The sequence below is a fragment of the Euprymna scolopes genome, chromosome 18, assembly GCF_053919585.1.
Source record: "Euprymna scolopes isolate OS-2025 chromosome 18, ASM5391958v1, whole genome shotgun sequence".
Classification (NCBI taxonomy): Eukaryota; Metazoa; Mollusca; class Cephalopoda; order Sepiida; family Sepiolidae; genus Euprymna; species Euprymna scolopes.
In genome coordinates, this window is record NC_136499.1 from 128,078,714 (window position 1) to 128,100,350 (window position 21,637).

Sequence of the window (21,637 nt, forward strand, 5' to 3'; positions counted from 1 at the left end):
GAAAAACTCATAAAAATGCGTTCGATTTTAATGTAAAATATTAGATAAAAAAACAAAAAACAAAATATCATTACATTATCAGATTTGGTAAATAAATATTGAAATTGTAATAGTTAAAATTATGGCACGTCTTCGCTTACGGCCATATCACGTATAAAACACCGGTTCTCGTCCGATCCCCGAAGTTAAGCAACGTAGAGCCTGGCCAGTACTTAGATACGTGACCGCTTGGGAATACCAGGTGCTGTAAGCATTTCCCCTGAATTTTTGGAAAAACTCATAAAAATGCGTTCGATTTTAATGTAAAATATTAGATAAAAAAACAAAAAACAAAATATCATTACATTATCAGATTTGGTAAATAAATATTGAAATTGTAATAGTTAAAATTATGGCACGTCTTCGCTTACGGCCATATCACGTTGAAAACACCGGTTCTCGTCCGATCCCCGAAATTAAGCAACGTAGAGGCGGGTCAGTACTTAGATGGGTGGCCGCTTGGGAATACCAGGTGCTGTAAGCATTTCCCCTGAATTTTTGGAAAAACTCATAAAAATGCGTTCGATTTTAATGTAAAATATTAGATAAAAAAACAAAACACAAAATATCATTACATTATCAGATTTGGTAAATAAATATTGAAATTGTAATAGTTAAAATTATGGCGCGTCTTCGCTTACGGCCATATCACGTTGAAAACACCGGTTCTCGTCCGATCCCCGAAGTTAAGCAACGTAGAGCCTGGTCAGTACTTAGATGGGTGGCGACTTGGGAATACCAGGTGCTGTAAGCATTTCCCCTGAATTTTTGGAAAAACTCATAAAAATGCGTTCGATTTTAATGTAAAATATAAGATAAAAAAAAACAAATAAATTATCATTAAATTATCAGATTTGGTAAATAAATATTGAAATTGTAATAGTTAAAATGATGGCACGTCTTCGCTTACGGCCATATCACGTTGAAAACACCGGTTCTCGTCCGATCCCCGAAGTTAAGCAACGTAGAGCCTAGTCAGTACTTAGATGGGTGACCGCTTGGGAATACCAGGTGCTGTAAGCATTTCCCCTGAATTTTTGGAAAAACTCATAAAAATGCGTTCGATTTTTATGTAAAATATTAGATAAAAAAACAAAAAACAAAATATCATTACATTATCAGATTTGGTAAATAAATATTGAAATTGTAATAGTTAAAATTATGGCACGTCTTCGCTTACGGCAATATCACGTTGAAAACACCGGTTCTCGTCCGATCCCCGAAGTTAAGCAACGTAGAGCCTGGTCAGTACTTAGATGGGTGGCCGCTTGGGAATACCAGTTGCTGTAAGCATTTCACCTGAATTTTTGGAAAAACTCATAAAAATGCGTTCGATTTTAATGTAAAATATAAGATAAAAAAAAACAAATAAATTATCATTAAATTATCAGATTTGGTAAATAAATATTGAAATTGTAATAGTTAAAATGATGGCACGTCTTCGCTTACGGCCATATCACGTTGAAAACACCGGTTCTCGTCCGATCCCCGAAGTTAAGCAACGTAGAGCCTGGTCAGTACTTAGATGGGTGACCGCTTGGGAATATCAGGTGCTGTAAGCATTTCCCCTGAATTTTTGGAAAAACTCATAAAAATGCGTTCGATTTTAATGTAAAATATTAGATAAAAAAACAAAAAACAAAATATCATTACATTATCAGATTTGGTAAATAAATATTGAAATTGTAATAGTTAAAATTATGGCGCGTCTTCGCTTACGGCCATATCACGTTGAAAACACCGGTTCTCGTCCGATCCCCGAAGTTAAGCAACGTAGAGCCTGGTCAGTACTTAGATGGGTGGCGACTTGGGAATACCAGGTGCTGTAAGCATTTCCCCTGAATTTTTGGAAAAACTCATAAAAATGCGTTCGATTTTAATGTAAAATATTAGATAAACAAAAACAAATAAAGTATCATTAAATTATCAGATTTGGTAAATAAATATTGAAATTGTAATAGCTAAAATTATCGCACTTCTTCGCTTACGGCCATATCACGTTGGAAACACCGGTTCTCGTCCGATCCCCGAAGTTAAGCAACGTAGAGCCTGGTCAGTACTTAGATGGGTGACCGCTTGGGAATACCAGGTGCTGTAAGCATTTCCCCTGAAGTTTTGGAAAAACTCATAAAAATGCGTTCGATTTTAATGTAAAATATTAGATAAAAAAACAAAAAACAAAATATCATTACATTATCAGATTTGGTAAATAAATATTGAAATTGTAATAGTTAAAATTATGGCACGTCTTCGCTTACGGCCATATCACGTATAAAACACCGGTTCTCGTCCGATCCCCGAAGTTAAGCAACGTAGAGCCTGGCCAGTACTTAGATACGTGACCGCTTGGGAATACCAGGTGCTGTAAGCATTTCCCCTGAATTTTTGGAAAAACTCATAAAAATGCGTTCGATTTTAATGTAAAATATTAGATAAAAAAAAACAAATAAATTATCATTAAATTATCAGATTTGGTAAATAAATATTGAAATTGTAATAGTTAAAATGATGGCACGTCTTCGCTTACGGCCATATCACGTTGAAAACACCGGTTCTCGTCCGATCCCCGAAGTTAAGCAACGTAGAGCCTAGTCAGTACTTAGATGGGTGACCGCTTGGGAATACCAGGTGCTGTAAGCATTTCCTCTGAATTTTTGGAAAAACTCATAAAAATGCGTTCGATTTTTATGTAAAATATTAGATAAAAAAACAAAAAACAAAATATCATTACATTATCAGATTTGGTAAATAAATATTGAAATTGTAATAGTTAAAATTATGGCACGTCTTCGCTTACGGCCATATCACGTTGAAAACACAGGTTCTCGTCCGATCCCCGAAGTTAAGCAACGTAGAGCCTGGTCAGTACTTAGATGGGTGACCGCTTGGGAATACCAGGTGCTGTAAGCATTTCCCCTGAATTTTTGGAAAAACTCATAAAAATGCGTTCGATTTTAATGTAAAATATTAGATAAAAAAACAAAAAACAAATTATCATTACATTATCAGATTTGGTAAATAAATATTGAAATTGTAATAGTTAAAATTATGGCGCGTCTTCGCTTACGGCCATATCACGTTGAAAACACCGGTTCTCGTCCGATCCCCGAAGTTAAGCAACGTAGAGCCTGGTCAGTACTTAGATGGGTGGCGACTTGGGAATACCAGGTGCTGTAAGCATTTCCCCTGTATGTTTGGAAAAACTCATAAAAATGCGTTCGATTTTAATGTAAAATATTAGATAAACAAAAACAAATAAAGTATCATTAAATTATCAGATTTGGTAAATAAATATTGAATTTGTAATAGTTAAAATTATCGCACTTCTTCGCTTACGGCCATATCACGTTGGAAACACCGGTTCTCGTCCGATCCCCGAAGTTAAGCAACGTAGAGCCTGGTCAGTACTTAGATGGGTGACCGCTTGGGAATACCAGGTGCTGTAAGCATTTCCCCTGAAGTTTTGGAAAAACTCATAAAAATGCGTTCGATTTTAATGTAAAATATTAGATAAAAAAACAAAAAACAAAATATCATTACATTATCAGATTTGGTAAATAAATATTGAAATTGTAATAGTTAAAATTATGGCACGTCTTCGCTTACGGCCATATCACGTATAAAACACCGGTTCTCGTCCGATCCCCGAAGTTAAGCAACGTAGAACCTGGCCAGTACTTAGATACGTGACCGCTTGGGAATACCAGGTGCTGTAAGCATTTCCCCTGAATTTTTGGAAAAACTCATAAAAATGCGTTCGATTTTAATGTAAAATATTAGATAAAAAAACAAAAAACAAAATATCATTACATTATCAGATTTGGTAAATAAATATTGAAATTGTAATAGTTAAAATTATGGCACGTCTTCGCTTACGGCCATATCACGTTGAAAACACCGGTTCTCGTCCGATCCCCGAAATTAAGCAACGTAGAGCCTGGTCAGTACTTAGATGGGTGACCGCTTGGGAATAGCAGGTGTTGTAAGCATTTCCCCTGAATTTTTGGAAAAACTCATAAAAATGCGTTTGATTTTAATGTAAAATATTAGATAAAAAAACAAAAAACAAAATATCATTACATTATCAGATTTGGTAAATAAATATTGAAATTGTAATAGTTAAAATTATGGCGCGTCTTCGCTTACGGCCATATCACGTTGAAAACACCGGTTCTCGTCCGATCCCCGAAGTTAAGCAACGTAGAGCCTGGTCAGTACTTAGATGGGTGACCGCTTGGGAATACCAGGTGCTGTAAGCATTTCCCCTGAATTTTTGGAAAAACTCATAAAAATGCGTTCGATTTTAATGTAAAATATTAGATAAAAAAACAAAAAACAAAATATCATTACATTATCAGATTTGGTAAATAAATATTGAAATTGTAATAGTTAAAATTATGGCACGTCTTCGCTTACGGCCATATCACGTTGAAAACACCGGTTCTCGTCCGATCCCCGAAGTTAAGCAACGTAGAGCCTGGTCAGTACTTAGATGGGTGACCGCTTGGGAATACCAGGTGCTGTAAGCATTTCCCCTGAATTTTTGGAAAAACTCATAAAAATGCGTTCGATTTTAATGTATAATATTAGGTAAAAAAAACAAAAAACAAAATATCATTACATTGTCAGATTTGGTAAATAAATATTGAAATTGTAATAGTTAAAATTATGGCACGTCTTAGCTTACGGCCATATCACGTTGAAAACACCGGTTCTCGTCCGATCCCCGAAGTTAAGCAACGTAGAGCCTGGTCAGTTCTTAGATGGGTGACCGCTTGGGAATACCAGGTGCTGTAAGCATTTCCCCTGAATTTTTGGAAAAACTCATAAAAATGCGTTCGATTTTAATGTAAAATATTAGGCAAAAAAAACAAATAAATTATCATTAAATTATCAGATTTGGTAAATAAATATTGAAATTGTAATAGTTAAAATTATGGCACGTCTTCGCTTACGGCCATATCACGTTGAAAACACCGGTTCTCGTCCGATCCCCGAAGTTAAGCAACGTAGAGCCTGGTCAGTACTTAGATGGGTGACCGCTTGGGAATACCAGGTGCTGTAAGCATTTCCCCTGAATTTTTGGAAAAACTCATAAAAATTCGTTCGATTTTAATGTAAAATATGAGATAAAAAAACAAAAAACAAAATATCATTACATTATCAGATTTGGTAAATAAATATTGAAATTGTAATAGTTAAAATTATGGCACGTCTTCGCTTACGGCCATATCACGTTGAAAACACCGGTTCTCGTCCGATCCCCGAAGTTAAGCAACGTAGAGCCTGGTCAGTACTTAGATGGGTGACCGCTTGGGAATACCAGGTGCTGTAAGCATTTCCCCTGAATTTTTGGAAAAACTCATAAAAATGCGTTCGATTTTAATGTAAAATATTAGATAAAAAAACAAAAAACAAAATATCATTACATTATCAGATTTGGTAAATAAATATTGAAATTGTAATAGTTAAAATTATGGCACGTCTTCGCTTACGGCCATATCACGTTGAAAACACCGGTTCTCGTCCGATCCCCGAAGTTAAGCAACGTAGAGCCTGGTCAGTACTTAGATGGGTGACCGCTTGGGAATACCAGGTGCTGTAAGCATTTCCCCTGAAGTTTTGGAAAAACTCATAAAAATGCGTTCGATTTTAATGTAAAATATTAGATAAAAAAACAAAAAACAAAATATCATTACATTATCAGATTTGGTAAATAAATATTGAAATTGTAATAGTTAAAATTATGGCACGTCTTCGCTTACGGCCATATCACGTATAAAACACCGGTTCTCGTCCGATCCCCGAAGTTAAGCAACGTAGAACCTGGCCAGTACTTAGATGGGTGACCGCTTGGGAATACCAGGTGCTGTAAGCATTTCCCCTGAGTTTTTGGAAAAACTCATAAAAATGCGTTCGATTTTAATGTAAAATATTAGATAAAAAAACAAAAAACAAAATATCATTACATTATCAGATTTGGTAAATAAATATTGAAATTGTAATAGTTAAAATTATGGCACGTCTTCGCTTACGGCCATATCACGTTGAAAACACCGGTTCTCGTCCGATCCCCGAAATTAAGCAACGTAGAGCCTGGTCAGTACTTAGATGGGTGACCGCTTGGGAATACCAGGTGTTGTAAGCATTTCCCCTGAATTTTTGGAAAAACTCATAAAAATGCGTTCGATTTTAATGTAAAATATTAGATAAAAAAACAAAAAACAAAATATCATTACATTATCAGATTTGGTAAATAAATAATTAAATTGTAATAGTTAAAATTATGGCACGTCTTCGCTTACGGCCATATCACGTTGAAAACACCGGTTCTCGTCCGATCCCCGAAGTTAAGCAACGAAGAGCCTGGTCAGTACTTAGATGGGTGACCGCTTGGGAATACCAGGTGCTGTAAGCATTTCCCCTGAATTTTTGGAAAAACTCATAAAAATGCGTTCGATTTTAATGTATAATATTAGGTAAAAAAAACAAAAAACAAAATATCATTACATTGTCAGATTTGGTAAATAAATATTGAAATTGTAATAGTTAAAATTATGGCACGTCTTAGCTTACGGCCATATCACGTTGAAAACACCGGTTCTCGTCCGATCCCCGAAGTTAAGCAACGTAGAGCCTGGTCAGTTCTTAGATGGGTGACCGCTTGGGAATACCAGGTGCTGTAAGCATTTCCCCTGAATTTTTGGAAAAACTCATAAAAATGCGTTCGATTTTAATGTAAAATATTAGGCAAAAAAAACAAATAAATCATCATTAAATTATCAGATTTGGTAAATAAATATTGAAATTGTAATAGTTAAAATTATGGCACGTCTTCGCTTACGGCCATATCACGTTGAAAACACCGGTTCTCGTCCGATCCCCGAAGTTAAGCAACGTAGAGCCTGGTCAGTACTTAGATGGGTGACCGCTTGGGAATACCAGGTGCTGTAAGCATTTCCCCTGAATTTTTGGAAAAACTCATAAAAATGCGTTCGATTTTAATGTAAAATATGAGATAAAAAAACAAAAAACAAAATATCATTACATTATCAGATTTGGTAAATAAATATTGAAATTGTAATAGTTAAAATTATGGCACGTCTTCGCTTACGGCCATATCACGTTGAAAACACCGGTTCTCGTCCGATCCCCGAAGTTAAGCAACGTAGAGCCTGGTCAGTACTTAGATGGGTGACCGCTTGGGAATACCAGGTGCTGTAAGCATTTCCCCTGAATTTTTGGAAAAACTCATACAAATGCGTTCGATTTTAATGTAAAATATTAGATAAAAAAACAAGAACAAAATATCATTACATTATCAGATTTGGTAAATAAATATTGAAATTGTAATAGTTAAAATTATGGCACGTCTTCGCTTACGGCCATATCACGTTGAAAACACCGGTTCTCGTCCGATCCCCGAAGTTAAGCAACGTAGAGCCTGGTCAGTACTTAGATGGGTGACCGCTTGGGAATACCAGGTGCTGTAAGCATTTCCCCTGAATTTTTGGAAAAACTCATAAAAATGGGTTCGATTTTAATGTAAAATATTAGATAAAAAAACAAAAAACAAAATATCATTACATTATCAGATTTGGTAAATAAATATTGAAATTGTAATAGTTAAAATTATGGCACGTCTTCGCTTACGGCCATATCACGTATAAAACACCGGTTCTCGTCCGATCCCCGAAGTTAAGCAACGTAGAACCTGGCCAGTACTTAGATACGTGACCGCTTGGGAATACCAGGTGCTGTAAGCATTTCCCCTGAATTTTTGGAAAAACTCATAAAAATGCGTTCGATTTTAATGTAAAATATTAGATAAAAAAACAAAAAACAAAATATCATTACATTATCAGATTTGGTAAATAAATATTGAAATTGTAATAGTTAAAATTATGGCACGTCTTCGCTTACGGCCATATCACGTTGAAAACACCGGTTCTCGTCCGATCCCCGAAATTAAGCAACGTAGAGCCTGGTCAGTACTTAGATGGGTGACCGCTTGGGAATACCAGGTGTTGTAAGCATTTCCCCTGAATTTTTGGAAAAACTCATAAAAATGCGTTTGATTTTAATGCAAAATATTAGATAAAAAAACAAAAAACAAAATATCATTACATTATCAGATTTGGTAAATAAATATTGAAATTGTAATAGTTAAAATTATGGCGCGTCTTCACTTACGGCCATATCACGTTGAAAACACCGGTTCTCGTCCGATCCCCGAAGTTAAGCAACGTAGAGCCTGGTCAGTACTTAGATGGGTGGCCGCTTGGGAATACCAGGTGCTGTAAGCATTTCCCCTGAATTTTTGGAAAAACTCATAAAAATGCGTTCGATTTTAATGTAAAATATTAGATAAAAAAACAAAAAACAAAATATCATTACATTATCAGATTTGGTAAATAAATATTGAAATTGTAATAGTTAAAATTATGGCACGTCTTCGCTTACGGCCATATCACGTTGAAAACACCGGTTCTCGTCCGATCCCCGAAGTTAAGCAACGTAGAGCCTGGTCAGTACTTAGATGGGTGACCGCTTGGGAATACCAGGTGCTGTAAGCATTTCCCCTGAATTTTTGGAAAAACTCATAAAAATGCGTTCGATTTTAATGTATAATATTAGGTAAAAAAAACAAAAAACAAAATATCATTACATTGTCAGATTTGGTAAATAAATATTGAAATTGTAATAGTTAAAATTATGGCACGTCTTAGCTTACGGCCATATCACGTTGAAAACACCGGTTCTCGTCCGATCCCCGAAGTTAAGCAACGTAGAGCCTGGTCAGTACTTAGATGGGTGACCGCTTGGGAATACCAGGTGCTGTAAGCATTTCCCCTGAATTTTTGGAAAAACTCATAAAAATGCGTTCGATTTTAATGTAAAATATTAGGCAAAAAAAACAAATAAATTATCATTAAATTATCAGATTTGGTAAATAAATATTGGAATTGTAATAGTTAAAATTATGGCACGTCTTCGCTTACGGCCATATCACGTTGAAAACACCGGTTCTCGTCCGATCCCCGAAGTTAAGCAACGTAGAGCCTGGTCAGTACTTAGATGGGTGACCGCTTGGGAATACCAGGTGCTGTAAGCATTTCCCCTGAATTTTTGGAAAAACTCATAAAAATTCGTTCGATTTTAATGTAAAATATGAGATAAAAAAACAAAAAACAAAATATCATTACATTATCAGATTTGGTAAATAAATATTGAAATTGTAATAGTTAAAATTATGGCACGTCTTCGCTTACGGCCATATCACGTTGAAAACACCGGTTCTCGTCCGATCCCCGAAGTCAAGCAACGTAGAGCCTGGTCAGTACTTAGATGGGTGACCGCTTGGGAATACCAGGTGCTGTAAGCATTGCCCCTGAATTGTTGGAAAAACTCATAAAAATGCGTTCGATTTTAATGTAAAATATTAGGTAAAAAAAACAAAAAACAAAATATCATTACATTATCAGATTTGATAAATAAATATTGAAATTGTAATAGTGAAAATTATGGCACGTCTTCGCTTACGGCCATATCACGTTGAAAACACCGGTTCTCGTCCGATCCCCGAAGTTAAGCAACGTAGAGCCTGGTCAGTACTTAGATGGGTGACCGCTTGGGAATACCAGGTGCTGTAAGCATTTCCCCTGACTTTTTGGAAAAACTCATAAAAATGCGTTCGATTTTAATGTAAAATATTAGATAAAAAAACAAAAAACAAAATATCATTACATTATCAGATTTGGTAAATAAATATTGAAATTGTAATAGTTAAAATTATGGCACGTCTTCGCTTACGGCCATATCACGTTGAAAACACCGGTTCTCGTCCGATCCCTGAAGTTAAGCAACGTAGAGCCTGGTCAGTATTTAGATGGGTGACCGCTTGGGAATACCAGGTGCTGTAAGCATTTCCCCTGAATTTTTGGAAAAACTCATAAAAATGCGTTCGATTTTAATGTAAAATATTAGGTAAAAAACAAAAAACAAAATATCATTGCATTATCAGATTTGGTAAATAAATATCGAAATTGTAATAGTTAAAATTATGGCACGTCTTCGCTTACGGCCATATCACGTTGAAAACACCGGTTCTCGTCCGATCCCCGAAGTTAAGCAACGTAGAGCCTGGTCAGTACTTAGATGGGTGACCGCTTGGGAATACCAGGTGCTGTAAGCATTTCCCCTGAATTTTTGGAAAAACTCATAAAAATGCGTTCGATTTTAATGTAAAATATTAGGTAAAAAAAACAAATAAAGTATCATTACATTATCAGATTTGGTAAATAAATATTGAAATTGTAATAGTTAAAATTATGGCACGTCTTCGCTTACGGCCATATCACGTTGAAAACACCGGTTCTCGTCCGATTCCCGAAGTTAAGCAACGTAGAGCCTGGTCAGTACTTAGATGGGTGACCGCTTGGGAATACCAGGTGCTGTAAGCATTTCCCCTGAATTTTTGGAAAAACTCATAAAAATGCGTTCGATTTTAATGTAAAATATTAGATAAAAAAACAAAAAACAAAATATCATTACATTATCAGATTTGGTAAATAAATATTGAAATTGTAATAGTTAAAATTATGGCAGGTCTTCGCTTACGGCCATATCACGTTGAAAACACCGGTTCTCGTCCGATCGCCGAAGTTAAGCAACGTAGAGCCTGGTCAGTACTTAGATGGGTGACCGCTTGGGAATACCAGGTGCTGTAAGCATTTCCCCTGAATTTTTGGAAAAACTCATAAAAATGCGTTCGATTTTAATGTAAAATATTAGGTAAAAAAAAACAAATAAAGTATCATTAAATTATCAGATTTGGTAAATAAATATTGAAATTGTAATAGTTAAAATTATGGCACTTCTTCGCTTACGGCCATATTACGTTGAAAACACCGGTTCTCGTCCGATCCTCGATATTAAGCAACGTAGAGCCTGGTCAGTACTTAGATGGGTGACCGCTTGGGAATACCAGGTGCTGTAAGCATTTCCCCTGAATTTTTGGAAAAACTCATAAAAATGCGTTCGATTTTAATGTAAAATATTAGATAAAAAAAACAAAAAACAAAATATCATTACATTATCAGATTTGGTAAATAAATATTAAAATTGTAATAGTTAAAATTATGGCACGTCTTCGCTTACGGTCATATCACGTTGAAAACACCGGTTCTCGTCCGATCCCCGAAGTTAAGCAACGTAGAGCCTGGTCAGTACTTAGATGGGTGACCGCTTGGGAATACCAGGTGCTGTAAGCATTTCCCCTGAATTTTTGGAAAACACTCATAAAAATGCGTTCGATTTTAATGTAAAATATGAGATAAAAAAACAAAAAACAAAATATCATTACATTATCAGATTTGGTAAATAAATATTGAAATTGTAATAGTTAAAATTATGGCACGTCTTCGCTTACGGCCATATCACGTTGAAAACACCGGTTCTCGTCCGATCCCCGAAGTTAAGCAACGTAGAGCCAGGTCAGTACTTAGATGGGTGACCGCTTGGGAATACCAGGTGCTGTAAGCATTTCCCCTGAATTTTTGGAAAAACTCATAAAAATGCGTTCGATTTTAATGTAAAATGTTAGGTAAAAAAAACAAATAAAGTATCATTAAATTATCAGATTTGGTAAATAAATATTGAAATTGTAATAGTTAAAATTATGGCACTTGTTCGCTTACGTTCATATACCGTTGAAAACACCGGTTCTCGTCCGATCCCCGAAGTTAAGCAACGTAGAGCCTGGTCAGTACTTAGATGGGTGACCGCTTGGGAATACCAGGTGCTGTAAGGATTTCCCCTGAATTTTTGGAAAAACTCATAAAAATGCGTTCGATTTTAATGTAAAATATTAGATAAAAAAACAAAAAACAAAATATCATTTCATTATCAGATTTGGTAAATAAATATTGAAATTGTAATAGTTAAAATTATGGCACGTCTTCGCTTACGGCCATATCACGTTGAAAACACCGGTTCTCGTCCGATCCCCGAAGTTAAGCAACGTAGAGCCTGGTCAGTACTTAGATGGGTGACCGCTTGGGAATACCAGGTGCTGTAAGCATTTCCCCTGAATTTTTGGAAAAACTCATAAAAATGCGTTCGATTTTAATGTAAAATATTAGATAAAAAAACAAATAAAGTATCATTAAATTATCAGATTTGGTAAATAAATATTGAAATTGTATTAGTTAAAATTATGGCACTCCTTCGCTTACGGCCATATCACGTTGAAAACACCGGTTCTCGTCCGATCCCCGAAGTTAAGCAACGTAGAGCCTGGTCAGTACTTAGATGGGTGACCGCTTGGGAATACCAGGTGCTGTAAGCATTTCCCCTGAATTTTTGGAAAAACTCATAAAAATGCGTTCGATTTTAATGTAAAATATTAGATAAAAAAAACAAAAAACAAAATATCATTACATTATCAGATTTAGTAAATAAATATTGAAATTGTAATAGTTAAAATTATGGCACGTCTTCGCTTACGGTCATATCACGTTGAAAACACCGGTTCTCGTCCGATCCCCGAAGTTAAGCAACGTAGAGCCTGGTCAGTACTTAGATGGGTGACCGCTTGGGAATACCAGGTGCTGTAAGCATTTCCCCTGAATTTTTGGAAAAACTCATAAAAATGCGTTCGATTTTAATGTAAAATATTAGATAAAAAAACAAAAAACAAAATATCATTACATTATCAGATTTGGTAAATAAATATTGAAATTGTAATAGTTAAAATTATGGCACGTCTTCGCTTACGGCCATATCACGTTGAAAACACCGGTTCTCGTCCGATCCCCGAAGTTAAGCAACGTAGAGCCTGGTCAGTACTTAGATGGGTGACCGCTTGGGAATACCAGGTGCTGTAAGCATTTCCCCTAAATATTTGGAAAAACTCATGAAAATGCTTTCGTTTTTAATGTAAAATATTAGGTAAAAAAAACAAAAACAAAATATCATTACATTATCAGATTTGGTAAATAAATATTGAAATTGTAATAGTTAAAATTATGGCACGTCTTCGCTTACGGCCATATCACGTTGAAAACACCGGTTCTCGTCCGATCCCCGAAGTTAAGCAACGTAGAGCCTGGTCAGTACTTAGATGGGTGACCGCTTGGGAATACCAGGTGCTGTAAGCATTTCCCCTGAATTTTTGGAAAAACTCATAAAAATGCGTTCGATTTTAATGTAAAATATTAGATAAAAAAACAAAAAACAAAATATCATTTCATTATCAGATTTGGTAAATAAATATTGAAATTGTAATAGTTAAAATTATGGCACGTCTTCGCTTACGGCCATATCACGTTGAAAACACCGGTTCTCGTCCGATCCCCGAAGTTAAGCAACGTAGAGCCTGGTCAGTACTTAGATGGGTGACCGCTTGGGAATACCAGGTGCTGTAAGCATTTCCCCTGAATTTTTGGAAAAACTCATAAAAATGCGTTCGATTTTAATGTAAAATATTAGATAAAAAAACAAATAAAGTATCATTAAATTATCAGATTTGGTAAATAAATATTGAAATTGTATTAGTTAAAATTATGGCACTTCTTCGCTTACGGCCATATCACGTTGAAAACACCGGTTCTCGTCCGATCCCCGAAGTTAAGCAACGTAGAGCCTGGTCAGTACTTAGATGGGTGACCGCTTGGGAATACCAGGTGCTGTAAGCATTTCCCCTGAATTTTTGGAAAAACTCATAAAAATGCGTTCGATTTTAATGTAAAATATTAGATAAAAAAAACAAAAAACAAAATATCATTACATTATCAGATTTAGTAAATAAATATTTAAATTGTAATAGTTAAAATTATGGCACGTCTTCGCTTACGGTCATATCACGTTGAAAACACCGGTTCTCGTCCGATCCCCGAAGTTAAGCAACGTAGAGCCTGGTCAGTACTTAGATGGGTGACCGCTTGGGAATACCAGGTGCTGTAAGCATTTCCCCTGAATTTTTGGAAAAACTCATAAAAATGCGTTCGATTTTAATGTAAAATATTAGATAAAAAAACAAAAAACAAAATATCATTACATTATCAGATTTGGTAAATAAATATTGAAATTGTAATAGTTAAAATTATGGCACGTCTTCGCTTACGGCCATATCACGTTGAAAACACCGGTTCTCGTCCGATCCCCGAAGTTAAGCAACGTAGAGCCTGGTCAGTACTTAGATGGGTGACCGCTTGGGAATACCAGGTGCTGTAAGCATTTCCCCTAAATATTTGGAAAAACTCATGAAAATGCTTTTGTTTTTAATGTAAAATATTAGGTAAAAAAAACAAAAACAAAATATCATTACATTATCAGATTTGGTAAATAAATATTGAAATTGTAATAGTTAAAATTATGGCACGTCTTCGCTTACGGCCATATCACGTTGAAAACACCGGTTCTCGTCCGATCCCCGAAGTTAAGCAACGTAGAGCCTGGTCAGTACTTAGATGGGTGACCGCTTGGGAATACCAGGTGCTGTAAGCATTTCCCCTGAATTATTTGGAAAAACTCATAAAAATGCGTTCGATTTTAATGTAAAATATTAGATAAAAAAACAAAAAACAAAATATCATTACATTATCAGATTTGGTAAATAAATATTGAAATTGTAATAGTTAAAATTATGGCACGTCTTCGCTTACGGCCATATCACGTTGAAAACACCGGTTCTCGTCCGATCCCCGAAGTTAAGCAACGTAGTACGTGGTCAGTACTTAGATGGGTGACCGCTTGGGAATACCAGGTGCTGTAAGCATTTCCCCTGAATTTTTGGAAAAACTCATAAAAATGCGTTCGATTTTAATGTAAAATATTAGATAAAAAAACAAAAAACAAAATATCATTACATTATCAGATTTGGTAAATAAATATTTAAAATGTAATAGTTAAAATTATGGCACGTCTTCGCCTACGGCCATATCACGTTGAAAACACCGGTTCTCGTCCGATCCCCGAAGTTAAGCAACGTAGAGCCTGGTCAGTACTTAGATGGGTGACCGCTTGGGAATACCAGGTGCTGTAAGCATTTCCCCTGAATTTTTGGAAAAACTCATAAAAATGCGTTCGATTTTAATGTAAAATATTAGGTAATAAAAACAAAAAACAAAATATCATTACATTATCAGATTTGGTAAATAAATATTGAAATTGTAATAGTTAAAATTATGGCACGCCTTCGCTTACGGCCATATCACGTTGAAAACACCGGTTCTCGTCCGATCCCCGAAGTTAAGCAACGTAGAGCCTGGTCAGTACTTAGATGGGTGACCGCTTGGGAATACCAGGTGCTGTAAGCATTTCCCCTGAATTTTTGGAAAAACTCATAAAAATGCGTTCGATTTTAATGTAAAATATTAGATAAAAAAACAAAAAACAAAATATCATTACATTATCAGATTTGGTAAATAAATATTGAAATTGTAATAGTTAAAATTATGGCACGTCTTCGCTTACGGCCATATCACGTTGAAACCACCGGTTCTCGTCCGATCCCCGAAGTTAAGCAACGTAGAGCCTGGTCAGTACTTAGATGGGTGACCGCTTGGGAATACCAGGTGCTGTAAGCATTTCCCCTGAATTTTTGGAAAAACTCATAAAAATGCGTTCGATTTTAATGTAAAATATTAGATAAAAAAAACAAAAAACAAAATATCATTACATTATCAGATTTGGTAAATAAATATTAAAAATGTAATAGTTAAAATTATGGCACGTCTTCGCTTACGGCCATATCACGTTGAAAACACAGGTTCTCGTCCGATCCCCGAAGTTAAGCAACGTAGAGTGTGGTCAGTACTTAGATGGGTGACCGCTTCGGAATACCAGGTGCTGTAAGCATTTCCCCTGAATTTTTGGAAAAACTCATAAAAATGCGTTCGATTTTAATGTAAAATATTAGGTAAAAAAAAACAAAAAACAAAATATCATTACATTATCAGATTTGGTAAATAAATATTGAAATTGTAATAGTTAAAATTATGGATCGTCTTCGCTTACGGCCATATCACGTTGAAAACACCGGTTCTCGCCCGATCCCCGAAGTTAAGCAACGTAGAGCCTGGTCAGTACTTAGATGGGTGACCGCTTGGGAATACCAGGTGCTGTAAGCATTTCCCCTGAATTTTTGGAAAAACTCATAAAAATGCGCTCGATTTTAATGTAAAATATTAGATAAAAAACAAAAAACAAAATATCATTACATTATCAGATTTGGTAAATAAATATTGAAATTGTAATAGTTAAAATTATGGCACGTCTTCGCTTACGGCCATATCACGTTGAAAACACCGGTTCTCGTCCGATCCCCGAAGTTAAGCAACGTAGAGCCTGGTCAGTACTTAGATGGGTGACCGCTTGGGAATACCAGGTGCTGTAAGCATTTCCCCTGAATTTTTGGAAAAACTCATAAAAATGCGTTCGATTTTAATGTAAAATATTAGATAAAAAAACAAAAAACAAAATATCATTACATTATCAGATTTGGTAAATAAATATTGAAATTGTAATAGTTAAAATTATGGCACGTCTTCGCTTACGGCCATATCACGTTGAAAACACCGGTTCTCGTCCGATCCCCGAAGTTAAGCAACGTAGAGCCTGGTCAGTACTTAGATGGGTGACCGCTTGGGAATACCAGGTGCTGTAAGCATTTCCCCTGAATTTTTGGAAAAACTCATAAAAATGCGCTCGATTTTAATGTAAAATATAAGATAAAAAACAAAAAACAAAATATCATTACATTATCAGATTTGGTAAATAAATATTGAAATTGTAATAGTTAAAATTATGGCACGTCTTCGCTTACGGCCATATCACGTTGAAAACACCGGTTCTCGTCCGATCCATGAAGTTACACAACGTAGAGCCTGGTCAGTACTTAGATGGGTGACCGCTTGGGAATACCAGGTGCTGTAAGCATTTCCCCTGAATTTTTGGAAAAACTCATAAAAATGCGTTCGATTTTAATGTAAAATATTAGATAAAAAAACAAAAAACAAAATATCATTACATTATCAGATTTGGTAAATAAATATTGAAATTGTAATAGTTAAAATTATGGCACGTCTTCGCTTACGGCCATATCACGTTGAAAACACCGGTTCTCGTCCGATCCCCGAAGTTAAGCAACGTAGAGCCTGGTCAGTACTTAGATGGGTGACCGCTTGGGAATACCAGGTGCTGTAAGCATTTCCCTGAATTTTTGGAAAAACTCATAAAAATGCGTTCGATTTTAATGTAAAATATTAGATAAAAAAAACAAAAAACAAAATATCATTACATTATCAGATTTGGTAAATAAATATTAAAAATGTAATAGTTAAAATTTATGGCACGTCTTCGCTTACGGCCATATCACGTTGAAAACACCGGTTCTCGTCCGATCCCCGAAGTTAAGCAACGTAGAGCGTGGTCAGTACTTAGATGGGTGACCGCTTCGGGAATACCAGGTGCTGTAAGCATTTCCCCTGAATTTTTGGAAAAACTCATAAAAATGCGTTCGATTTTAATGTAAAATATTAGGTAAAAAAAACAAAAAACAAAATATCATTACATTATCAGATTTGGTAAATAAATATTGAAATTGTAATAGTTAAAATTATTGATCGTCTTCGCTTACGGCCATATCACGTTGAAAACACCGGTTCTCGCCCGATCCCCGAAGTTAAGCAACGTAGAGCCTGGTCAGTACTTAGATGGGTGACCGCTTGGGAATACCAGGTGCTGTAAGCATTTCCCCTGAATTTTTGGAAAAACTCATAAAAATGCGCTCGATTTTAATGTAAAATATTAGATAAAAAACAAAAAACAAAATATCATTACATTATCAGATTTGGTAAATAAATATTGAAATTGTAATAGTTAAAATTATGGCACGTCTTCGCTTACGGCCATATCACGTTGAAAACACCGGTTCTCGTCCGATCCCCGAAGTTAAGCAACGTAGAGCCTGGTCAGTACTTAGATGGGTGACCGCTTGGGAATACCAGGTGCTGTAAGCATTTCCCCTGAATTTTTGGAAAAACTCATAAAAATGCGTTCGATTTTAATGTAAAATATTAGATAAAAAACAAAAAACAAAATATCATTACATTATCAGATTTGGTAAATAAATATTGAAATTGTAATAGTTAAAATTATGGCACGTCTTCGCTTACGGCCATATCACGTTGAAAACACCGGTTCTCGTCCGATCCCCGAAGTTAAGCAACGTAGAGCCTGGTCAGTACTTAGATGGGTGACCGCTTGGGAATACCAGGTGCTGTAAGCATTTCCCCTGAATTTTTGGAAAAACTCATAAAAATGCGCTCGATTTTAATGTAAAATATTAGATAAAAAACAAAAAACAAAATATCATAACATTATCAGATTTGGTAAATAAATATTGAAATTGTAATAGTTAAAATTATGGCACGTCTTCGCTTACGGCCATATCACGTTGAAAACACCGGTTCTCGTCCGATCCATGAAGTTACACAACGTAGAGCCTGGTCAGTACTTAGATGGGTGACCGCTTGGGAATACCAGGTGCTGTAAGCATTTCCCCTGAATTTTTGGAAAAACTCATAAAAATGCGTTCGATTTTAATGTAAAATATTAGATAAAAAAACAAAAAACAAAATATCATTACATTATCAGATTTGGTAAATAAATATTGAAATTGTAATAGTTAAAATTATGGCACGTCTTCGCTTACGGCCATATCACGTTGAAAACACCGGTTCTCGTCCGATCCCCGAAGTTAAGCAACGTAGAGCATTGTCAGTACTTAGATGGGTGACCGCTTGGGAATACCAGGTGCTGTAAGCATTTCCCCTGAATTTTTGGAAAAACTCATAAAAATGCGTTCGATTTTAATGTAAAATATTAGATAAAAAAAACAAAAAACAAAATATCATTACATTATCAGATTTGGTAAATAAATATTGACATTGTAATAGTTAAAATTATGGCACGTCTTCGCTTACGGCCATATCACGTTGAAAACACCGGTTCTCGTCCGATCCCCGAAGTTAAGCAACGTAGAGTCTGGTCAGTACTTAGATAGGTGACCGCTTGGGAATACCAGGTGCTGTAAGCATTTCCCCCGAATTTTTGGAAAAACTCATAAAAATGCGTTCGATTTTAATGTAAAATATTAGATAAAAAAACAAAAAACAAAATATCATTACATTATCAGATTTGGTAAATAAATATTGAAATTGTAATAGTTAAAATTATGGCATGTCTTCGCTTACGGCCATATCACGTTGAAAACACTGTTCTCGTCCGATCCCCGAAGTTAAGCAACGTAGAGCCTGGTCAGTACTTAGATGGGTGACCGCTTGGGAATACCAGGTGCTGTAAGCATTTCCCCTGAATTTTTGGAAAAACTCATAAAAATGCGTTCGATTTTAATGTAAAATATTAGATAAAAAAACAAAAAACAAAATATCATTACATTATCAGATTTGGTAAATAAATATTGAAATTGTAATAGTTAAAATTATGGCACGTCTTCGCTTACGGCCATATCACGTTGAAAACACCGGTTCTCGTCCGATCCCCGAAGTTAAGCAACGTAGAGCCTGGTCAGTACTTAGATGGGTGACCGCTTGGGAATACCAGGTGCTGTAAGCATTTCCCCTGAATTTTTGGAAAAACTCATAAAAATGCGTTCGATTTTAATGTAAAATATTAGATAAAAAAACAAAAAACAAAATATCATTACATTATCAGATTTGGTAAATAAATATTGAAATTGTAATAGTTAAAATTATGGCACGTCTTCGCTTACGGCCATATCACGTTAAAAACACCGGTTCTCGTCCGATCCCCGAAGTTAAGCAACGTAGAGCCTGGTCAGTACTTAGATGGGTGACCGCTTGGGAATACCAGGTGCTGTAAGCATTTCCCCTGAATTTTTGGAAAAACTCATAAAAATGCGTTCGATTTTAATGTAAAATATTAGATAAAAAAAACAAAAAACAAAATATCATTACATTATCAGATTTGGTAAATAAATATTGACATTGTAATAGTTAAAATTATGGCACGTCTTCGCTTACGGCCATATCACGTTGAAAACAACCGGTTCTCGTCCGATCCCCGAAGTTAAGCAACGTAGAGTCTGGTCAGTACTTAGATGGGTGACCGCTTGGGAATACCAGGTGCTGTAAGCATTTCCCCCGAATTTTTGGAAAAACTCATAAAAATGCGTTCGATTTTAATGTAAAATATTAGATAAAAAAACAAAAAACAAAATATCATTACATTATAAGATTTGGTAAATAAATATTGAAATTGTAATAGTTAAAATTATGGCATGTCTTCGCTTACGGCCATATCACGTTGAAAACACTGTTCTCGTCCGATCCCCGAAGTTAAGCAACGTAGAGCCTGGTCAGTACTTAGATGGGTGACCGCTTGGGAATACCAGGTGCTGTAAGCATTTCCCCTGAATTTTTGGAAAAACTCATAAAAATGCGTTCGATTTTAATGTAAAATATTTGATACAAAAACAAAAAAACAAAATATCATTACATTATCAGATTTGGTAAATAAATATTGAAATTGTAATAGTTAAAATTATGGCACGTCTTCGCTTACGGCCATATCACGTTGAAAACACCGGTTCTCGTCCGATCCCCGAAGTTAAGCAACGTAGAGCCTGGTCAGTACTTAGATGGGTGACCGCTTGGGAATACCAGGTGCTGTAAGCATTTCCCCTGAATTTTTGGAAAAACTCATAAAAATGCGTTCGATTTTAATGTAAAATATTAGATAAAAAAACAAAAAACAAAATATCATTACATTATCAGATTTGGTAAATAAATATTGACATTGTAATAGTTAAAATTATGGCACGTCTTCGCTTACGGCCATATCACGTTGAAAACACCGGTTCTCGTCCGATCCCCGAAGTTAAGCAACGTAGAGCCTGGTCAGTACTTAGATGGGTGACCGCTTGGGAATACCAGGTGCTGTAAGCATTTCCCCTGAATTTTTGGAAAAACTCATAAAAATGCGTTCGATTTTAATGTAAAATATTAGGTAAAAAAAAAACAAATAAAGTATCATTACATTATCAGATTTGGTAAATAAATATTGAAATTGTAATAGTTAAAATAATCGCACTTCTTCGCTTACGGCCATATCACGTTGAAAACACCGGTTCTCGTCCGATCCCCGAAGTTAAGCAACGTAGAGCCTGGTCAGTACTTAGATGGGTGACCGCTTGGGAATACCAGGTGCTGTAAGCATTTCCCCTGAATTTTTGGAAAAACTCATAAAAATGCGTTCGATTTTAATGTAAAATATTAGATAAAAAAACAAAAAACAAAATATCATTACATTATCAGATTTGGTAAATAAATATTGAAATTGTAATAGTTAAAATTATGGCACGTCTTCGCTTACGGCCATATCACGTATAAAACACCGGTTCTCGTCCGATCCCCGAAGTTAAGCAACGTAGAGCCTGGTCAGTACTTAGATGGGTGACCGCTTGGGAATACCAGGTGCTGTAAGCATTTCCCCTGAATTTTTGGAAAAACTCATAAAAATGCGTTCGATTTTAATGTAAAATATTAGATAA

At 35.4% G+C, this 21,637-nt stretch overlaps 72 non-coding genes and 8 pseudogenes across 72 annotated transcripts; all 80 read left to right on the forward strand.

The window, feature by feature from the left end:
- Positions 1-134: 134 nt before the first annotated feature.
- LOC145301411 (5S ribosomal RNA) lies at positions 135-253 on the forward strand (annotated as a pseudogene).
- Positions 254-404: 151 nt separating this feature from the next.
- LOC145301277 (5S ribosomal RNA) lies at positions 405-523 on the forward strand. Its single transcript, XR_013873475.1, has one exon. It is a non-coding gene; the product is annotated as a 5S ribosomal RNA (ribosomal RNA).
- A 151-nt stretch (positions 524-674) lies between these two features.
- LOC145300925 (5S ribosomal RNA) lies at positions 675-793 on the forward strand. The gene has a single exon (XR_013873132.1). It is a non-coding gene; the product is annotated as a 5S ribosomal RNA (ribosomal RNA).
- Positions 794-943: 150 nt separating this feature from the next.
- Positions 944-1,062, forward strand: LOC145300181 (5S ribosomal RNA). Its single transcript, XR_013872416.1, has one exon. It is a non-coding gene; the product is annotated as a 5S ribosomal RNA (ribosomal RNA).
- A 151-nt stretch (positions 1,063-1,213) lies between these two features.
- On the forward strand, positions 1,214-1,332 carry LOC145301163 (5S ribosomal RNA). The gene has a single exon (XR_013873364.1). It is a non-coding gene; the product is annotated as a 5S ribosomal RNA (ribosomal RNA).
- Positions 1,333-1,482: 150 nt separating this feature from the next.
- LOC145299529 (5S ribosomal RNA) lies at positions 1,483-1,601 on the forward strand. The gene has a single exon (XR_013871782.1). It is a non-coding gene; the product is annotated as a 5S ribosomal RNA (ribosomal RNA).
- Positions 1,602-1,752: 151 nt separating this feature from the next.
- LOC145300926 (5S ribosomal RNA) lies at positions 1,753-1,871 on the forward strand. The gene has a single exon (XR_013873133.1). It is a non-coding gene; the product is annotated as a 5S ribosomal RNA (ribosomal RNA).
- Positions 1,872-2,021: 150 nt separating this feature from the next.
- LOC145299382 (5S ribosomal RNA) lies at positions 2,022-2,140 on the forward strand. Its single transcript, XR_013871640.1, has one exon. It is a non-coding gene; the product is annotated as a 5S ribosomal RNA (ribosomal RNA).
- A 151-nt stretch (positions 2,141-2,291) lies between these two features.
- LOC145301412 (5S ribosomal RNA) lies at positions 2,292-2,410 on the forward strand (annotated as a pseudogene).
- A 150-nt stretch (positions 2,411-2,560) lies between these two features.
- On the forward strand, positions 2,561-2,679 carry LOC145300183 (5S ribosomal RNA). Its single transcript, XR_013872418.1, has one exon. It is a non-coding gene; the product is annotated as a 5S ribosomal RNA (ribosomal RNA).
- A 151-nt stretch (positions 2,680-2,830) lies between these two features.
- On the forward strand, positions 2,831-2,949 carry LOC145300262 (5S ribosomal RNA). The gene has a single exon (XR_013872492.1). It is a non-coding gene; the product is annotated as a 5S ribosomal RNA (ribosomal RNA).
- Positions 2,950-3,100: 151 nt separating this feature from the next.
- Positions 3,101-3,219, forward strand: LOC145300927 (5S ribosomal RNA). Its single transcript, XR_013873134.1, has one exon. It is a non-coding gene; the product is annotated as a 5S ribosomal RNA (ribosomal RNA).
- Positions 3,220-3,369: 150 nt separating this feature from the next.
- Positions 3,370-3,488, forward strand: LOC145299383 (5S ribosomal RNA). The gene has a single exon (XR_013871641.1). It is a non-coding gene; the product is annotated as a 5S ribosomal RNA (ribosomal RNA).
- Positions 3,489-3,639: 151 nt separating this feature from the next.
- On the forward strand, positions 3,640-3,758 carry LOC145301440 (5S ribosomal RNA; annotated as a pseudogene).
- Positions 3,759-3,909: 151 nt separating this feature from the next.
- On the forward strand, positions 3,910-4,028 carry LOC145301122 (5S ribosomal RNA). The gene has a single exon (XR_013873323.1). It is a non-coding gene; the product is annotated as a 5S ribosomal RNA (ribosomal RNA).
- A 151-nt stretch (positions 4,029-4,179) lies between these two features.
- On the forward strand, positions 4,180-4,298 carry LOC145299175 (5S ribosomal RNA). The gene has a single exon (XR_013871442.1). It is a non-coding gene; the product is annotated as a 5S ribosomal RNA (ribosomal RNA).
- Positions 4,299-4,449: 151 nt separating this feature from the next.
- Positions 4,450-4,568, forward strand: LOC145299176 (5S ribosomal RNA). The gene has a single exon (XR_013871443.1). It is a non-coding gene; the product is annotated as a 5S ribosomal RNA (ribosomal RNA).
- Positions 4,569-4,720: 152 nt separating this feature from the next.
- On the forward strand, positions 4,721-4,839 carry LOC145300300 (5S ribosomal RNA). Its single transcript, XR_013872529.1, has one exon. It is a non-coding gene; the product is annotated as a 5S ribosomal RNA (ribosomal RNA).
- Positions 4,840-4,988: 149 nt separating this feature from the next.
- Positions 4,989-5,107, forward strand: LOC145299177 (5S ribosomal RNA). The gene has a single exon (XR_013871444.1). It is a non-coding gene; the product is annotated as a 5S ribosomal RNA (ribosomal RNA).
- A 151-nt stretch (positions 5,108-5,258) lies between these two features.
- On the forward strand, positions 5,259-5,377 carry LOC145299179 (5S ribosomal RNA). The gene has a single exon (XR_013871446.1). It is a non-coding gene; the product is annotated as a 5S ribosomal RNA (ribosomal RNA).
- Positions 5,378-5,528: 151 nt separating this feature from the next.
- Positions 5,529-5,647, forward strand: LOC145299180 (5S ribosomal RNA). The gene has a single exon (XR_013871447.1). It is a non-coding gene; the product is annotated as a 5S ribosomal RNA (ribosomal RNA).
- Positions 5,648-5,798: 151 nt separating this feature from the next.
- LOC145301023 (5S ribosomal RNA) lies at positions 5,799-5,917 on the forward strand. The gene has a single exon (XR_013873226.1). It is a non-coding gene; the product is annotated as a 5S ribosomal RNA (ribosomal RNA).
- A 151-nt stretch (positions 5,918-6,068) lies between these two features.
- On the forward strand, positions 6,069-6,187 carry LOC145300731 (5S ribosomal RNA). The gene has a single exon (XR_013872943.1). It is a non-coding gene; the product is annotated as a 5S ribosomal RNA (ribosomal RNA).
- A 151-nt stretch (positions 6,188-6,338) lies between these two features.
- Positions 6,339-6,457, forward strand: LOC145299516 (5S ribosomal RNA). Its single transcript, XR_013871770.1, has one exon. It is a non-coding gene; the product is annotated as a 5S ribosomal RNA (ribosomal RNA).
- A 152-nt stretch (positions 6,458-6,609) lies between these two features.
- On the forward strand, positions 6,610-6,728 carry LOC145300301 (5S ribosomal RNA). Its single transcript, XR_013872530.1, has one exon. It is a non-coding gene; the product is annotated as a 5S ribosomal RNA (ribosomal RNA).
- Positions 6,729-6,877: 149 nt separating this feature from the next.
- LOC145299181 (5S ribosomal RNA) lies at positions 6,878-6,996 on the forward strand. The gene has a single exon (XR_013871448.1). It is a non-coding gene; the product is annotated as a 5S ribosomal RNA (ribosomal RNA).
- Positions 6,997-7,147: 151 nt separating this feature from the next.
- LOC145299182 (5S ribosomal RNA) lies at positions 7,148-7,266 on the forward strand. Its single transcript, XR_013871449.1, has one exon. It is a non-coding gene; the product is annotated as a 5S ribosomal RNA (ribosomal RNA).
- Positions 7,267-7,416: 150 nt separating this feature from the next.
- On the forward strand, positions 7,417-7,535 carry LOC145299183 (5S ribosomal RNA). Its single transcript, XR_013871450.1, has one exon. It is a non-coding gene; the product is annotated as a 5S ribosomal RNA (ribosomal RNA).
- A 151-nt stretch (positions 7,536-7,686) lies between these two features.
- LOC145301441 (5S ribosomal RNA) lies at positions 7,687-7,805 on the forward strand (annotated as a pseudogene).
- A 151-nt stretch (positions 7,806-7,956) lies between these two features.
- On the forward strand, positions 7,957-8,075 carry LOC145300732 (5S ribosomal RNA). The gene has a single exon (XR_013872944.1). It is a non-coding gene; the product is annotated as a 5S ribosomal RNA (ribosomal RNA).
- A 151-nt stretch (positions 8,076-8,226) lies between these two features.
- Positions 8,227-8,345, forward strand: LOC145300510 (5S ribosomal RNA). Its single transcript, XR_013872728.1, has one exon. It is a non-coding gene; the product is annotated as a 5S ribosomal RNA (ribosomal RNA).
- A 151-nt stretch (positions 8,346-8,496) lies between these two features.
- On the forward strand, positions 8,497-8,615 carry LOC145299184 (5S ribosomal RNA). Its single transcript, XR_013871451.1, has one exon. It is a non-coding gene; the product is annotated as a 5S ribosomal RNA (ribosomal RNA).
- A 152-nt stretch (positions 8,616-8,767) lies between these two features.
- LOC145299185 (5S ribosomal RNA) lies at positions 8,768-8,886 on the forward strand. Its single transcript, XR_013871452.1, has one exon. It is a non-coding gene; the product is annotated as a 5S ribosomal RNA (ribosomal RNA).
- Positions 8,887-9,035: 149 nt separating this feature from the next.
- LOC145299186 (5S ribosomal RNA) lies at positions 9,036-9,154 on the forward strand. Its single transcript, XR_013871453.1, has one exon. It is a non-coding gene; the product is annotated as a 5S ribosomal RNA (ribosomal RNA).
- Positions 9,155-9,305: 151 nt separating this feature from the next.
- Positions 9,306-9,424, forward strand: LOC145299704 (5S ribosomal RNA). Its single transcript, XR_013871952.1, has one exon. It is a non-coding gene; the product is annotated as a 5S ribosomal RNA (ribosomal RNA).
- Positions 9,425-9,576: 152 nt separating this feature from the next.
- On the forward strand, positions 9,577-9,695 carry LOC145299187 (5S ribosomal RNA). The gene has a single exon (XR_013871454.1). It is a non-coding gene; the product is annotated as a 5S ribosomal RNA (ribosomal RNA).
- Positions 9,696-9,846: 151 nt separating this feature from the next.
- LOC145300634 (5S ribosomal RNA) lies at positions 9,847-9,965 on the forward strand. The gene has a single exon (XR_013872848.1). It is a non-coding gene; the product is annotated as a 5S ribosomal RNA (ribosomal RNA).
- Positions 9,966-10,115: 150 nt separating this feature from the next.
- Positions 10,116-10,234, forward strand: LOC145299188 (5S ribosomal RNA). The gene has a single exon (XR_013871455.1). It is a non-coding gene; the product is annotated as a 5S ribosomal RNA (ribosomal RNA).
- A 149-nt stretch (positions 10,235-10,383) lies between these two features.
- LOC145300077 (5S ribosomal RNA) lies at positions 10,384-10,502 on the forward strand. Its single transcript, XR_013872313.1, has one exon. It is a non-coding gene; the product is annotated as a 5S ribosomal RNA (ribosomal RNA).
- A 151-nt stretch (positions 10,503-10,653) lies between these two features.
- LOC145298383 (5S ribosomal RNA) lies at positions 10,654-10,772 on the forward strand. Its single transcript, XR_013870667.1, has one exon. It is a non-coding gene; the product is annotated as a 5S ribosomal RNA (ribosomal RNA).
- Positions 10,773-10,922: 150 nt separating this feature from the next.
- On the forward strand, positions 10,923-11,041 carry LOC145301287 (5S ribosomal RNA). Its single transcript, XR_013873485.1, has one exon. It is a non-coding gene; the product is annotated as a 5S ribosomal RNA (ribosomal RNA).
- Positions 11,042-11,193: 152 nt separating this feature from the next.
- On the forward strand, positions 11,194-11,312 carry LOC145299457 (5S ribosomal RNA). The gene has a single exon (XR_013871713.1). It is a non-coding gene; the product is annotated as a 5S ribosomal RNA (ribosomal RNA).
- A 152-nt stretch (positions 11,313-11,464) lies between these two features.
- LOC145298711 (5S ribosomal RNA) lies at positions 11,465-11,583 on the forward strand. Its single transcript, XR_013870982.1, has one exon. It is a non-coding gene; the product is annotated as a 5S ribosomal RNA (ribosomal RNA).
- A 149-nt stretch (positions 11,584-11,732) lies between these two features.
- Positions 11,733-11,851, forward strand: LOC145301406 (5S ribosomal RNA; annotated as a pseudogene).
- A 151-nt stretch (positions 11,852-12,002) lies between these two features.
- Positions 12,003-12,121, forward strand: LOC145299190 (5S ribosomal RNA). The gene has a single exon (XR_013871457.1). It is a non-coding gene; the product is annotated as a 5S ribosomal RNA (ribosomal RNA).
- A 148-nt stretch (positions 12,122-12,269) lies between these two features.
- On the forward strand, positions 12,270-12,388 carry LOC145299191 (5S ribosomal RNA). The gene has a single exon (XR_013871458.1). It is a non-coding gene; the product is annotated as a 5S ribosomal RNA (ribosomal RNA).
- A 152-nt stretch (positions 12,389-12,540) lies between these two features.
- LOC145299458 (5S ribosomal RNA) lies at positions 12,541-12,659 on the forward strand. Its single transcript, XR_013871714.1, has one exon. It is a non-coding gene; the product is annotated as a 5S ribosomal RNA (ribosomal RNA).
- Positions 12,660-12,810: 151 nt separating this feature from the next.
- Positions 12,811-12,929, forward strand: LOC145299192 (5S ribosomal RNA). The gene has a single exon (XR_013871459.1). It is a non-coding gene; the product is annotated as a 5S ribosomal RNA (ribosomal RNA).
- Positions 12,930-13,080: 151 nt separating this feature from the next.
- Positions 13,081-13,199, forward strand: LOC145299193 (5S ribosomal RNA). Its single transcript, XR_013871460.1, has one exon. It is a non-coding gene; the product is annotated as a 5S ribosomal RNA (ribosomal RNA).
- Positions 13,200-13,350: 151 nt separating this feature from the next.
- LOC145299194 (5S ribosomal RNA) lies at positions 13,351-13,469 on the forward strand. Its single transcript, XR_013871461.1, has one exon. It is a non-coding gene; the product is annotated as a 5S ribosomal RNA (ribosomal RNA).
- Positions 13,470-13,617: 148 nt separating this feature from the next.
- On the forward strand, positions 13,618-13,736 carry LOC145299195 (5S ribosomal RNA). Its single transcript, XR_013871462.1, has one exon. It is a non-coding gene; the product is annotated as a 5S ribosomal RNA (ribosomal RNA).
- Positions 13,737-13,888: 152 nt separating this feature from the next.
- On the forward strand, positions 13,889-14,007 carry LOC145299459 (5S ribosomal RNA). Its single transcript, XR_013871715.1, has one exon. It is a non-coding gene; the product is annotated as a 5S ribosomal RNA (ribosomal RNA).
- Positions 14,008-14,158: 151 nt separating this feature from the next.
- LOC145299196 (5S ribosomal RNA) lies at positions 14,159-14,277 on the forward strand. The gene has a single exon (XR_013871463.1). It is a non-coding gene; the product is annotated as a 5S ribosomal RNA (ribosomal RNA).
- A 151-nt stretch (positions 14,278-14,428) lies between these two features.
- On the forward strand, positions 14,429-14,547 carry LOC145299197 (5S ribosomal RNA). The gene has a single exon (XR_013871464.1). It is a non-coding gene; the product is annotated as a 5S ribosomal RNA (ribosomal RNA).
- Positions 14,548-14,699: 152 nt separating this feature from the next.
- Positions 14,700-14,818, forward strand: LOC145301164 (5S ribosomal RNA). Its single transcript, XR_013873365.1, has one exon. It is a non-coding gene; the product is annotated as a 5S ribosomal RNA (ribosomal RNA).
- Positions 14,819-14,969: 151 nt separating this feature from the next.
- LOC145300050 (5S ribosomal RNA) lies at positions 14,970-15,088 on the forward strand. The gene has a single exon (XR_013872287.1). It is a non-coding gene; the product is annotated as a 5S ribosomal RNA (ribosomal RNA).
- Positions 15,089-15,240: 152 nt separating this feature from the next.
- On the forward strand, positions 15,241-15,359 carry LOC145299198 (5S ribosomal RNA). Its single transcript, XR_013871465.1, has one exon. It is a non-coding gene; the product is annotated as a 5S ribosomal RNA (ribosomal RNA).
- A 151-nt stretch (positions 15,360-15,510) lies between these two features.
- On the forward strand, positions 15,511-15,629 carry LOC145299561 (5S ribosomal RNA). Its single transcript, XR_013871813.1, has one exon. It is a non-coding gene; the product is annotated as a 5S ribosomal RNA (ribosomal RNA).
- Positions 15,630-15,781: 152 nt separating this feature from the next.
- LOC145301393 (5S ribosomal RNA) lies at positions 15,782-15,900 on the forward strand (annotated as a pseudogene).
- A 153-nt stretch (positions 15,901-16,053) lies between these two features.
- Positions 16,054-16,172, forward strand: LOC145300128 (5S ribosomal RNA). The gene has a single exon (XR_013872364.1). It is a non-coding gene; the product is annotated as a 5S ribosomal RNA (ribosomal RNA).
- A 150-nt stretch (positions 16,173-16,322) lies between these two features.
- Positions 16,323-16,441, forward strand: LOC145299199 (5S ribosomal RNA). The gene has a single exon (XR_013871466.1). It is a non-coding gene; the product is annotated as a 5S ribosomal RNA (ribosomal RNA).
- A 151-nt stretch (positions 16,442-16,592) lies between these two features.
- LOC145299201 (5S ribosomal RNA) lies at positions 16,593-16,711 on the forward strand. Its single transcript, XR_013871468.1, has one exon. It is a non-coding gene; the product is annotated as a 5S ribosomal RNA (ribosomal RNA).
- A 150-nt stretch (positions 16,712-16,861) lies between these two features.
- Positions 16,862-16,980, forward strand: LOC145301384 (5S ribosomal RNA; annotated as a pseudogene).
- Positions 16,981-17,131: 151 nt separating this feature from the next.
- Positions 17,132-17,250, forward strand: LOC145299202 (5S ribosomal RNA). Its single transcript, XR_013871469.1, has one exon. It is a non-coding gene; the product is annotated as a 5S ribosomal RNA (ribosomal RNA).
- A 152-nt stretch (positions 17,251-17,402) lies between these two features.
- Positions 17,403-17,522, forward strand: LOC145301250 (5S ribosomal RNA). The gene has a single exon (XR_013873450.1). It is a non-coding gene; the product is annotated as a 5S ribosomal RNA (ribosomal RNA).
- A 152-nt stretch (positions 17,523-17,674) lies between these two features.
- LOC145300129 (5S ribosomal RNA) lies at positions 17,675-17,793 on the forward strand. Its single transcript, XR_013872365.1, has one exon. It is a non-coding gene; the product is annotated as a 5S ribosomal RNA (ribosomal RNA).
- A 150-nt stretch (positions 17,794-17,943) lies between these two features.
- Positions 17,944-18,062, forward strand: LOC145299203 (5S ribosomal RNA). Its single transcript, XR_013871470.1, has one exon. It is a non-coding gene; the product is annotated as a 5S ribosomal RNA (ribosomal RNA).
- Positions 18,063-18,212: 150 nt separating this feature from the next.
- Positions 18,213-18,331, forward strand: LOC145299204 (5S ribosomal RNA). Its single transcript, XR_013871471.1, has one exon. It is a non-coding gene; the product is annotated as a 5S ribosomal RNA (ribosomal RNA).
- Positions 18,332-18,481: 150 nt separating this feature from the next.
- Positions 18,482-18,600, forward strand: LOC145301385 (5S ribosomal RNA; annotated as a pseudogene).
- Positions 18,601-18,751: 151 nt separating this feature from the next.
- LOC145301128 (5S ribosomal RNA) lies at positions 18,752-18,870 on the forward strand. Its single transcript, XR_013873329.1, has one exon. It is a non-coding gene; the product is annotated as a 5S ribosomal RNA (ribosomal RNA).
- A 152-nt stretch (positions 18,871-19,022) lies between these two features.
- LOC145300813 (5S ribosomal RNA) lies at positions 19,023-19,141 on the forward strand. Its single transcript, XR_013873024.1, has one exon. It is a non-coding gene; the product is annotated as a 5S ribosomal RNA (ribosomal RNA).
- A 151-nt stretch (positions 19,142-19,292) lies between these two features.
- LOC145301209 (5S ribosomal RNA) lies at positions 19,293-19,410 on the forward strand. Its single transcript, XR_013873410.1, has one exon. It is a non-coding gene; the product is annotated as a 5S ribosomal RNA (ribosomal RNA).
- Positions 19,411-19,561: 151 nt separating this feature from the next.
- On the forward strand, positions 19,562-19,680 carry LOC145299205 (5S ribosomal RNA). The gene has a single exon (XR_013871472.1). It is a non-coding gene; the product is annotated as a 5S ribosomal RNA (ribosomal RNA).
- A 151-nt stretch (positions 19,681-19,831) lies between these two features.
- On the forward strand, positions 19,832-19,950 carry LOC145300117 (5S ribosomal RNA). The gene has a single exon (XR_013872353.1). It is a non-coding gene; the product is annotated as a 5S ribosomal RNA (ribosomal RNA).
- Positions 19,951-20,102: 152 nt separating this feature from the next.
- LOC145301001 (5S ribosomal RNA) lies at positions 20,103-20,222 on the forward strand. The gene has a single exon (XR_013873204.1). It is a non-coding gene; the product is annotated as a 5S ribosomal RNA (ribosomal RNA).
- Positions 20,223-20,373: 151 nt separating this feature from the next.
- LOC145301210 (5S ribosomal RNA) lies at positions 20,374-20,491 on the forward strand. The gene has a single exon (XR_013873411.1). It is a non-coding gene; the product is annotated as a 5S ribosomal RNA (ribosomal RNA).
- A 152-nt stretch (positions 20,492-20,643) lies between these two features.
- Positions 20,644-20,762, forward strand: LOC145299206 (5S ribosomal RNA). Its single transcript, XR_013871473.1, has one exon. It is a non-coding gene; the product is annotated as a 5S ribosomal RNA (ribosomal RNA).
- A 151-nt stretch (positions 20,763-20,913) lies between these two features.
- Positions 20,914-21,032, forward strand: LOC145299207 (5S ribosomal RNA). Its single transcript, XR_013871474.1, has one exon. It is a non-coding gene; the product is annotated as a 5S ribosomal RNA (ribosomal RNA).
- Positions 21,033-21,183: 151 nt separating this feature from the next.
- Positions 21,184-21,302, forward strand: LOC145299208 (5S ribosomal RNA). Its single transcript, XR_013871475.1, has one exon. It is a non-coding gene; the product is annotated as a 5S ribosomal RNA (ribosomal RNA).
- A 151-nt stretch (positions 21,303-21,453) lies between these two features.
- On the forward strand, positions 21,454-21,572 carry LOC145300609 (5S ribosomal RNA). The gene has a single exon (XR_013872823.1). It is a non-coding gene; the product is annotated as a 5S ribosomal RNA (ribosomal RNA).
- Positions 21,573-21,637: the final 65 nt, after the last annotated feature.